This window comes from Cyprinus carpio, chromosome A6 (genome assembly GCF_018340385.1).
Source record: "Cyprinus carpio isolate SPL01 chromosome A6, ASM1834038v1, whole genome shotgun sequence".
In the NCBI taxonomy this organism is placed as follows: domain Eukaryota; kingdom Metazoa; phylum Chordata; class Actinopteri; order Cypriniformes; family Cyprinidae; genus Cyprinus; species Cyprinus carpio.
In genome coordinates this window covers 4,225,290-4,236,018 of record NC_056577.1, presented here as the reverse complement: position 1 = coordinate 4,236,018, position 10,729 = coordinate 4,225,290, and positions in this window count along the sequence as shown.

Below are 10,729 nucleotides of genomic sequence, written 5' to 3'. Positions count from 1 at the left end.
AATTGAATTCTGTATTGTATTTTGGCTGAGTGCTCAATAAATTACCTTATATGATGTTTAAAGTTTCTGTCTAAGTGCGGTTATGACTTGAAAAAAGATACTGTTGCAGTGGTATTGTTTTAATGCCTGACACCCTATAGCCAGTGCGTCTCGATTAGATCTGCTCACCCTTCAAGTAGCGAGTTTGGTGTAAATATTTTTTTTTTATATTGGTGGGGGGAGGGGGACTAAGACATAGTTCTTCAAGAAAAGGGTGTTACAGGAATCCTCATTTTCACATGGATATCAATTTTCTTCCTTCAGATTTTAAATAGAATCTCATAAGACATTTGACTTTCAACCCAATACATAATTTCTTAGATTGCTTCAACACAGTAAAAACTGATTTCACATGTCTACTTTTTTTATATTAAAAAAAGTCAGGTAAAAAAAAATTCAAGGCCTCTTCACTGTTCTATAACTGTGTTGGAGACTTACTTTTTGCAAGCATTAATCACACTCTGGTTTGATAAAAAGTACAGCCAAAAAGGGTTCTTCTTTCCAATAGGGACCAGCCTTCAACCACATGACAATTATGTCATGTGTAACACCTGAGTAAGGATCACTGTTACACATTTTAAGTTAGGTAGGTTTGCACTTGTTCCAGCTGATGAGTCCCATAATTGGGGGTGCTGGCGTAGTAGGCGCGTTACGAATTAAAAGATTTTCACGCTGAACAGCTGCTGTGAGATGAGCGATAGTTCCATTCAGAACCTATATTCCTATTATGGTTCTACAATATTTACAAGCGATATTTCTGCGGTTCACTATAATTAAGACAACTAGATAAGATCACAGTTGCTGTTTGTATATTACACTTTTTACACTTTCAACCCCACAAACAGGTAATAAAAAAAAAAAATCGACATAAACATTTACAATAAACATTAACTGAATGATAAAAAACAATAAATAAATTATTATGTAACAAACAAAAAAGTGAGTGAAAAAAAAAATGATTGAAAAAAAATTATTTACAAAAAACTTGGAAAACATACAACAACCAGGAAAATAATAACAAACAACCAAACTCATAAAATAAAAAAAAAAAAAAAACACAAAGATAAAATAAGAAAAAAACAAACAAACAAATTTAGTTATATTAGTTAAACTGCATGAATATGCTATGATTACTGGAATCCACATTTGAGAAGCACTTCATAATGTCCCTGTTTAGTTATCATTAGTTTAAACCTGCAATGAATATCTTCACCCACAGAACTATGGGTGTTATCACTAAATTAAAATGCAATATTTAGTCACTCACCTTGAAAAAATGACAGTATTTGTAGATACTTCTTTGTCTTCCTCTGAATCAGGACTGTTTAATCTTTTCACCCACAGAACTATGGGTGTTTCTCTGCATAATTCAAGCAAAACCATTCCAGAAAAACAAATAAACTCTGTGGGCTTTCTTTCTACCTCCTGCTGACAATCTGCTATAAGTCATGTGAGGAAAAACTAATTGTCTGTAAACCAATTCCATAGCCCAGACCACATGTCAATACACACACACACATCACACATCCGCACACACACACATTTTTACACGGTCCGCAGCACACAACACACACACACACACACACACACATTGAGTTTCCATGTTTTATGGGTTGATTCCATAGGCGTAATGGTTTTTATATGGTACAAACTGTTTTTTACATTTACATATAAAAATGTAAAATACAGTTTGTACACAAAACCTCACACAAAACTTTCTGCTACTTTTGATTGAAAAAAAAAATCATTCTGTACAAGCTGTTTTCATCATGGGAACCAAAAAATGTCCTCACAAGGACAAAGATTTTGAATATTGCCATATTTTGTCCCCATTTTTTTGCTCCCCAAATTTATTGTAGGGCTATACCTGCAACCACACCACACACGAGTCTGTGTGGTTTCATTCAGATTAGGTTTATCATTCAGTAATTTATAATGGAATCACTTTCTGAAGTCCCATACACTGATGACTGAAGAGTCAAACAAGACCGAAAGGTGAACAGAAAGCAATGAGATGGGCGACAAAACTTGTTAGTTCATAGTGATGATGTGATGAGTTAATCGATGATCATTTTCTAAAATAAAAAGAGAGAAGATCATAATAACAATTGGCACTACTTATTTATTCCAATATTGTCCTGAAGACAGCCGCCTGTTACATAAACAGAAGTTTTACCAGTACAGATCCCATATAACAGGAAAATAACTGAATTTACACAAATGATCCAGTTTCAAAGTTTACATATGCCCTTCGGAAGCTGCATGAGATATTTACATTTCACAGAAGACAAATTAAAATTGTACAACAAGTCATTCACTATTCAACAAGAGTACTCCAGGAGTAGTGGAGACTGAATGAAACCTCAATTGCACCTCTGTTGTGGACAGTATTACACAGCAATACAGTAAGTGTTGTTGCGCACTGAAGATCTTTTTCTCCTTTTTTGGTGTTGTACACTGTTTATGATGCATCTCATTGCGGGTGCTAGGCTGTTACGTATGCCTCCAGAAGAGAGATTGCTTTAAAGCACATCATTCTGCCCTGCGGACTGCACATAAATGCTTATTATGTCTGCTCATGCATTTGGGGCTTTAAATAACGAACTGGATAGTTCAGTTATATAAAGTATATACAATAACAGCCTAACAACAATACATTTAACTTACCTAATTGTCTTTTATGTAAAATTTTTTATTACAAAAACCTTTACATTAAAACAAAACAATATACAAAAAGTTATATTAAAATCAATTTTATGAAAAGCCGAGGTAAGTGACAGCCCCGGGTGGTGTCAGATTGTGTTTGCTGGTGGGAAGGAGTTTTTGTGAAGACGTTTTGTACTTGAATTTTAACAGGAACTTAGTTAATTTTGATGCTAATGTCCAGAGAGACTAGTGCTAACATAGATAGCAATGTTATTTTTGCTTTTACAGTGTGTCCCCCTCTTATATTATAATGTAAGTAGCTGTAAATTTTCAGTGATGTAGAGTAAGACACATTGTAAACTAATAAAGAGCCCGAATTGTGTACAAATGTGCTGACAGATGCCGAAATACAGGGTATCCGGAATAGATTTGTAATTAGGACACATACTGCAACGCGCTGTGTGAAGAGTCCCACTCCTCTAGAACTCTCTTACAGTAGGTGTGGGCCACACCCAAGCGTTGGTTCTCTACCTCTGCCGCCAAACCATGCGGTCCGGCGACAGTGTGCATTTGCAGCTTTTTGACCGCTGAGTGTCACTTTTACGTCACGACTGGTTATCAAACAACGCGCATCAAAGCAACATTTTCGCACATACTAACGGCAGTTTTGCCTTCGCTGAATGTGTTTACATTTTGACTGCTTGCAGTCCGGGAAAAATTGAAAGAAAAACCCTGTCTCTAAGAATATGTACTATTCCCAGGATGGAAGTGTTGGTAACTTGATGAGTTTATGTACATTTCTTCAGAACTGAATTTTACGCAGGATAAATGTCAAGCCTGTGCCTGTAGCCGGTGTCTTATATTTTCTCTAAGCTAGCATGGTTAATTAAACCATATTTTAGATTTGACACATTTAATAGGTTGTAGCAGTACATATTATTTATATTATATGAATTAATGTGTTAGGGATTATTCAAAAGAAGTTGTTGCGGTTTACCATTCTGCATCGGAGCATTAAAAGTGGGTAGCCTATTTTAGTGAGCGTAGGCTACATGGATTAAAAATGCCCAAAATGTCAATATTCCTCATATTATTAGGCCTATATTTTTACATTTATATTCTTAAAGATCCTTTAAGAAAACAACATGCATTTTTTTTTTGGTTTTTGTATACCTCTGTCATTTATTTTTGACAGATAACTTATTGGGAAAAAATATATTTGGCTGTACCTGAGTAAAGAAATTGTTGCATGTTTTTATGAATTATTGTCCTTTATTTTAGTAAAACGTGAGGCACTGTATATTTACCGCTCCCATTATAATTAGGCCTAATTAAAAACAAGATAACAAATAAATTAAAGCCCTGCAGGATTTAGCTACATCATTGAAACTCTAAGAATTGACGGATTAAATAAAAACGTCCTCACGTTTAAACTCAAGTTCCTCTTAACCGTCATTATAATCAACAAAATACAACACACGATGTAATAAGCGAGCTTTCATTATTTGGACAACGTTCAGTGATTTTTAACGGTGGGACCTTCTTTACTTGCTGCTTTTTATATAATTTTAAGTAAAAAACTTATAATCTGTTGTCAGCCGCATTTAAAATGCAGGTGTTCAAAATGGTCAGAGCTGCAAATAATTTTGCCCGGCCGCGAGTGAATGCTGAGTGCAATGTGCAGCATTTATTCTTATGGGTGTTTTATCTTCATTACAAATCTTGTTTGGTTTTATTTGGATAAATTGCATGTAAAAAATAATTTTACGTTGTAAGTGTGGGGGGGTCAGATATGGGGGCAGAAATGTGAATTAATATTCATTCCGATTCAGTGTTTCGTGCGACAATTACTAATGGCGCATCGTCATAGAACAGAGAGGCGCCCTTCCGTCGATCACTTGAAACTGTGTTTTCCTGCATAATAACCTATCCCCTTCCATTGTGTGGTGTCTCATAACATGAGAACTATATCTACAGAAAGCTGGTTAATGTCTTTATTAAACGCAATCCATTCCAAAACGTAAAGCATCATGTTACTGATGTGAAGGCTTGCATTTCCCTCTTTAAAGGCACGTCCATGTGGGAGAGAGTGCTAAGCACTGTTGACTATATCATCTTGCACAGCCGACAAGAAAACATTTGTTTTATTTAATAAAATATTAAAATGTCCCTTTTTTCTTCACAATTATTAGGCTACTTCACTTCTGCCTGGTGCTTGTGGCGAACTTTAATGCGTGTGCTTTAGCCGCAGAATTATATTTACAGGGCTCAATATGGATTTCTAGAGTGTAAATTTAATATAAACCTGCGATTAGTTTGAATAATGACAAAGTGGATGACGGCCTAGTAACTAGACACAATCCCTTACATGGAGGCAGACCCTATTAAAAACCCTCTAGAGCATCTCGTGTTAAACGTTGTTTTAAAGCGATTTTTATTACGCGTTTGCACTAAAGTTCTGTCTTTCAGAAACGTCTGGTGGTAACGGAGAGATTGCCGTAACACTGACGTTATGCCTCTGGACAACACACAAACTATTGGATATTTTAGTGGTTTGGATAATGGCCCAACCCTTCTCCTGCAGATATTGTCTTTGCTTTCTGGTGTGGTGCATTGTAAAGTAGGCTGCAAAAAAAAAAAAAAAATATTGTGATGTCTCCAAAACTTTCCAAAATGTTTTTTTTGTCAAGTCCTGGTAACACATGTGTAATTCCCACAACTCTAATAACACACAGCCTATCAAACATGTTCTAAGCAAGACACGGAGCCTTTACGGATGGTCTGGCCTCTTGTATTGGGATTTTAGACAAACATAAAACGAGATGGTTCAATATTAGTATGGTTATGACATTAGGCTAACATTTCTCTAAGAATTTATATTTCCATAGCTCTAAAAAAATATTGTTAATGACAACGAACAAAATAAATAAAATTAACGCAACAGTTTTTGCATCTCTTTTTTTTTTGAGTTACTGCAACTTCCTCTGAAATTAAGTTATATAACTAATAAACATATGTCTCTATACAGAAGTCAACATTTGAGTGTGGTGGATCAAACCGTCTCTCAAAGTTGTCCTACAAAACCAAATGATGCTCAGGTCCTATCTAAACCTGCTCAGCAAGTTGGATACCACCTCATAAAGACACTGTGCATATGAAAGACCTCAGAGATTCCCACACATGTATTATTCATCACTCCCCACACGCCACTACAGAACTAACCCCAACCAACCCCACCCCCCTCCTGCTGACTGAGTTCGTTTGTTTTGGGCTGTGATGAACGGTGTTGGTTGTCAATGTTTACTTGACTTGAAACATGCCGTGCAACCACAGCGATCTTACTCATTTTATAGACTATCAGTAATTTCTCTCACAGGTATAGCCCATACTTATTACTTTCACAAGACTATATCATACACAATAACAATTATCAATTGAGAATTAACTTATTTTTACGCAAATCCAATGTTATTTAGTGAATGTACCATATTGCGCAGTGTGAAAAGCTTTAAGTCCAACGCGGAATCCTCCATCATGCTGCTTCCCACGCTTTCAAGCACGCAGCAGTGACCTCCAGGCACAAACTGACCCCACAATTGTAGCAAAGCAGAAAACATTCAGTCTGTCCTGCAACAGGAAGAACGGATTTCATTGTACGTGTACAATGCTTGTTAAATAGAGAGTTAATTAGAGAGAGAGAAAAAAAAAAAAAACACTATTGTAAGGCTATTCTTAAACTTGGAGGAGCTTCATTATATTGAAGTACAAATCCAATCACCAGAAGCAACCTATACTCTCTATTAGTGATCTTTCATTGAAAGTAGGCTATTGCAAACGACAAAAAACCAAAAACAAAATTTTTATTTTATTTATTCACAGGCTATAAATGGTTGAAATATATAGTTTAGTTCAAAACTTTAAGGTTCCATTGTTAAAAAAATGCTTTATTGGGCTAACGTTTCATAGGCCTTCAGTTGTTATGTAAAGAATAAACACTTATTTTATTTGTAATTTCACAGTATTTTCACCTCCTAAATCCCTAACCTTTAAAGTTATATGACAAATATGACAAATATTTGGATCGTCCCTTATTTTTTCCCTTATTTTCTTAAAGAATAAACACTTATTTTCTACAAGAATAAACATGATAACATATTATTCATAGAAATAAGTTTAAGCAATTTAAGCAACAATTTAAAAGTTTAAACTTGAAACTCGCAATACTTCAATACTATTAAACTGACTTTAAAATCTCAAGGAGTTTGTTATAAGTTTCAAAACGGGTAATACAAATTGTCACAGTACATGTTAACAAACAATAGCCTAAAGAACTTGTGTTAACAATACAGTTAGAACTAACAATATAATTAGATTTTTTTTTTAAATTACCCAATTCCTGTATAAAATGGTACAAAAAAAAAGCAACCTTATATCAAACCATTTTTTAAATCGTCCACAGCTGAGGGCAATGCAGGAGGCGGATCTGCACCAGAGCGCATGAAGTGAATGGGCTGCACAAAGTCATTTTTACAGATGCATGGAAAAAAAAAAAAAAAAAACTTGGATAGCCTAGATTAGGCCCAGACTCTGTTCCTAAGTATATAAAAATTATATAACCGATTAATTTGCTGCATGTTTTTTTTTTTAACACGTTAAAAAATAAATTACGTTTGTGAGAGGAAAAAAATATATAAGTCATGTATAAGTTGCATTTTATTACATTCAGAAATAATAATGGCTGCCTAATAAATGTTATAATGTGCCAACAGGATATTTTTAGTTCCCTTCACTTTACAACAAATCCTTTAAATTTAACAAATTTATCAGAGCGAACAAAGAATTAAAAATATATAAGTCTAATGTATATATATAATGCAGTAGACAATAATATATCGGCTTAGCTATAAACAACAAACAAAAATACATTATAATCATAATAATAATTTAAAAAGTGAAACATAAGGTAAGGTTGGGCTCTCTCATTCGGGAGAAATCCAAAAGTTTCCATATTCGTGATGTTGCCTATTTGAAACTTAACTATTATTCATGAGGTAAAATAGGCTTTGTAGTTAACGCGTGTTTTAGTATTGACGAAAAAAAAAAAATCATAATTAACAATATGCCAAAGTGGACCGCTGCTCGTGCCGGATGGCACGGTGAATGACTGTTTCCAATGAATATGTGCACGTGAGGCTCCAAGTTCCTTTAGGCTATTTAATATATATATGATATATATATATATATATATTATATATATATATATATCTATATATTATATATATAGGCCTTATATTTGATGACTGTTTAATAACAATAGCATGCATAAGATCCTTTCTGTAAAGGTCTTTCCTTTAATTTTTGATGAGTAGACTGTAGCCTAAGATTATCCTACATTTTGAAATTAAGTCACTGTAAATCTTTTAATGGTTTTTAAAGATGTTACAATGTTATATCATAATGTTATTGTTGTTTTACTTCCTCCTTTTATCTCATTTTACAATTACATTAATTTCGCAATTCTTCCCTTTGCGCCACCTGGCGGTAGTTTTGCGAATGATTTTAAAACGCGACTGACTTGCAGTTAACGCGGTGGCATTACCCATTCTGATTGTCTACCTACTGTACATACTCTTTTGTTTATTCAACATCACAAAATAAGCTGATGGACATAAGGGTGTAATCTGTTGTCTGTGTGAGTGTGTGTGTGTGTGTGTCTCAAAGACGCTGTAGAAGGACAAAGTACCGTCCGGCCAGTCCAGAAACACCCCTACTGGATTAGAGGGGAATGAAGGGACATACCTGTTCTCAGATTTTGTTGACAGCCAGTCAATCCATAATCAGAGCAGTTCAGACTCAAGGACTTTTCGTTAGTGTATTGTGAAACATTTGGTATGCCATATTGTGGAAGATCAGCTAGGAGCAAGTCAAATCTATCAGAGAGATGACTATAGCCTAAACATGGAGCTGGTGAGATTGAACGAATGGCTTGATTTCATAAGGCAGACAGAAAACAGGACTCTGCAGTCAGTCCAATCAGTGATTCTCAGTTGGCCATCAATGTTACAAAAGATTTCAATTTCAAATAAATGCTGTTCTTTTGAACTTTCTATTCATCAAAGAATCCTGAAAAGTTTCCAGTTTCCACGAAAAGATTAAGCAGCACAACTAAAAATACTGAACAAAAGTGGTCTAACTGCACAATGTTAGACCACATTGTGCAAAAAAAAAAAAAAAAAAAACGTTGAGATAAATCAGGCAGTTTCTTTGTGAATCTATCTTTAGTGGTTGAAGCAATAGTTCTTCCTGGACAATAACACGGAGCCATATAGTTTATATCAGTAATACGCAGCATGCATGATACAAGAAAATGGTCAGTAGCATCATCATTTTGAGGTACGATATCTATATCAGAAAGGTTGATTCCATGCGATATAAATAAATCTAGCGTATGATTAAAACTATGAGTGGGCCTGGTGACATACTTCTTTACATACTAATGCACATGCATATATATATTTTTAAATAAAGTTATTTTAATTTAAACATGTTAAAACGTGATATTTATCTTACCATTTGGTGGCACTGTGTCCCATGTGGCTTTGCTTCCTGAAAGAATCAGAGCTGCTGCATATTTGATGCTTCACTAAAGCTCTCAGTGTTATTTCCTCACCAGAGCCAGCAAATCCTCAAAGAGATCTGATTCCATTGAGGATTCACTGGGTGACGGTTTGCAGTTGTGTTTCCCTTGAATCACCGGCACAGACTAAGACAAAAACAATGAATGCTGGAGGTTTTTTGAGGAATTGTGCTGCTACTGTTGTTTCACTCCAGTCCACAGAATGGCAAAGAAACAGCATTTTTTTTTCTATTTCTACTGGCATCGTCACATCAAATCAAATCAAATCAAATCAAATCAAATCACCTGCTGTTGTTTACGCTGAGTTTGCAGTAGTTTTTCTCTGACAGACTTGAGAGAGAATGAGTAATGATCATCTATAATGGATGTGGCATTTAAATAGATACAGCCAATATGCAAAAGATGAGCATGGCATCACAATGCACAGTTCATTGAAAAACCTGGAATAATTGTGTGCAACATCAAATCTTTGAGCTGAACTCTCTTGCTCTGGACTCATTTGGAAGTAAAAATGTACATATATGCATATCAGGCCTGGGCAATATAGTTTAAAATGTTATGTTTTGATAATAATGTAAAAATAATATAAATTTTTGTGTGTGTGAATATTTCTTTTTTATATATATGTTTAATCCGAGAAGTAAAATAAAGTAAAAAATCTATTTTAAAATGTTTGTGGCATGTATTCCACCCTCTTAATAATAATAATAATAATAATAATAAAATAATATTTAATAAATATGTTTATACAACGGTTCTTTCTGGTCCTCAAATCTGATATGCAATATGCAATATTCTAATGAAAACAACTCTAACCGATTCACCGTTTGTATCACTCCACTTGCAGTATTTCTCACAGCGAGTGTCTGGGCGGATGCCCAAATCCACTATAATTATATAACTAATACTGTTTTTGTGTCATGGAATGTAGTTTTAAGAGTTTTTAGGCTAGATTGTACTTCTTTAGACTTCAGATATGCAGTTTGTTAATAAAGATAATGTAGGGATGGGCAATATATCACATGCGATTGTCACGTGCATTTCGTCAGTAAAGCCGGTTCCGACTTTACTGACGAAATGCGCGTGACAATCGCATGCGATATATCGCCCCGCCCTAAAATAACGTCTACTTGAAAATTTGCTTTGATGTTTTCAGAGATCCAGGGCGTCACCGGCTGTTCAGCGCTCATGAAGTAATTTTTACTTTCAACACCTTGTAAGATGCAGCCAACAAATGCAATGAGCAGCGCTGTCATCAGAAATCACCATTAACAGATGAAAGGAGAGTACGACAAAGATATCACTTTCCACAGCAGACGTTTAAACTCATGTTTTGTGTGTGGCACTACAAAACATGAGTTTAAACTTTAGTCTTAGTTATTTAAGAGTCTTTAGTCTTAGAGGCAG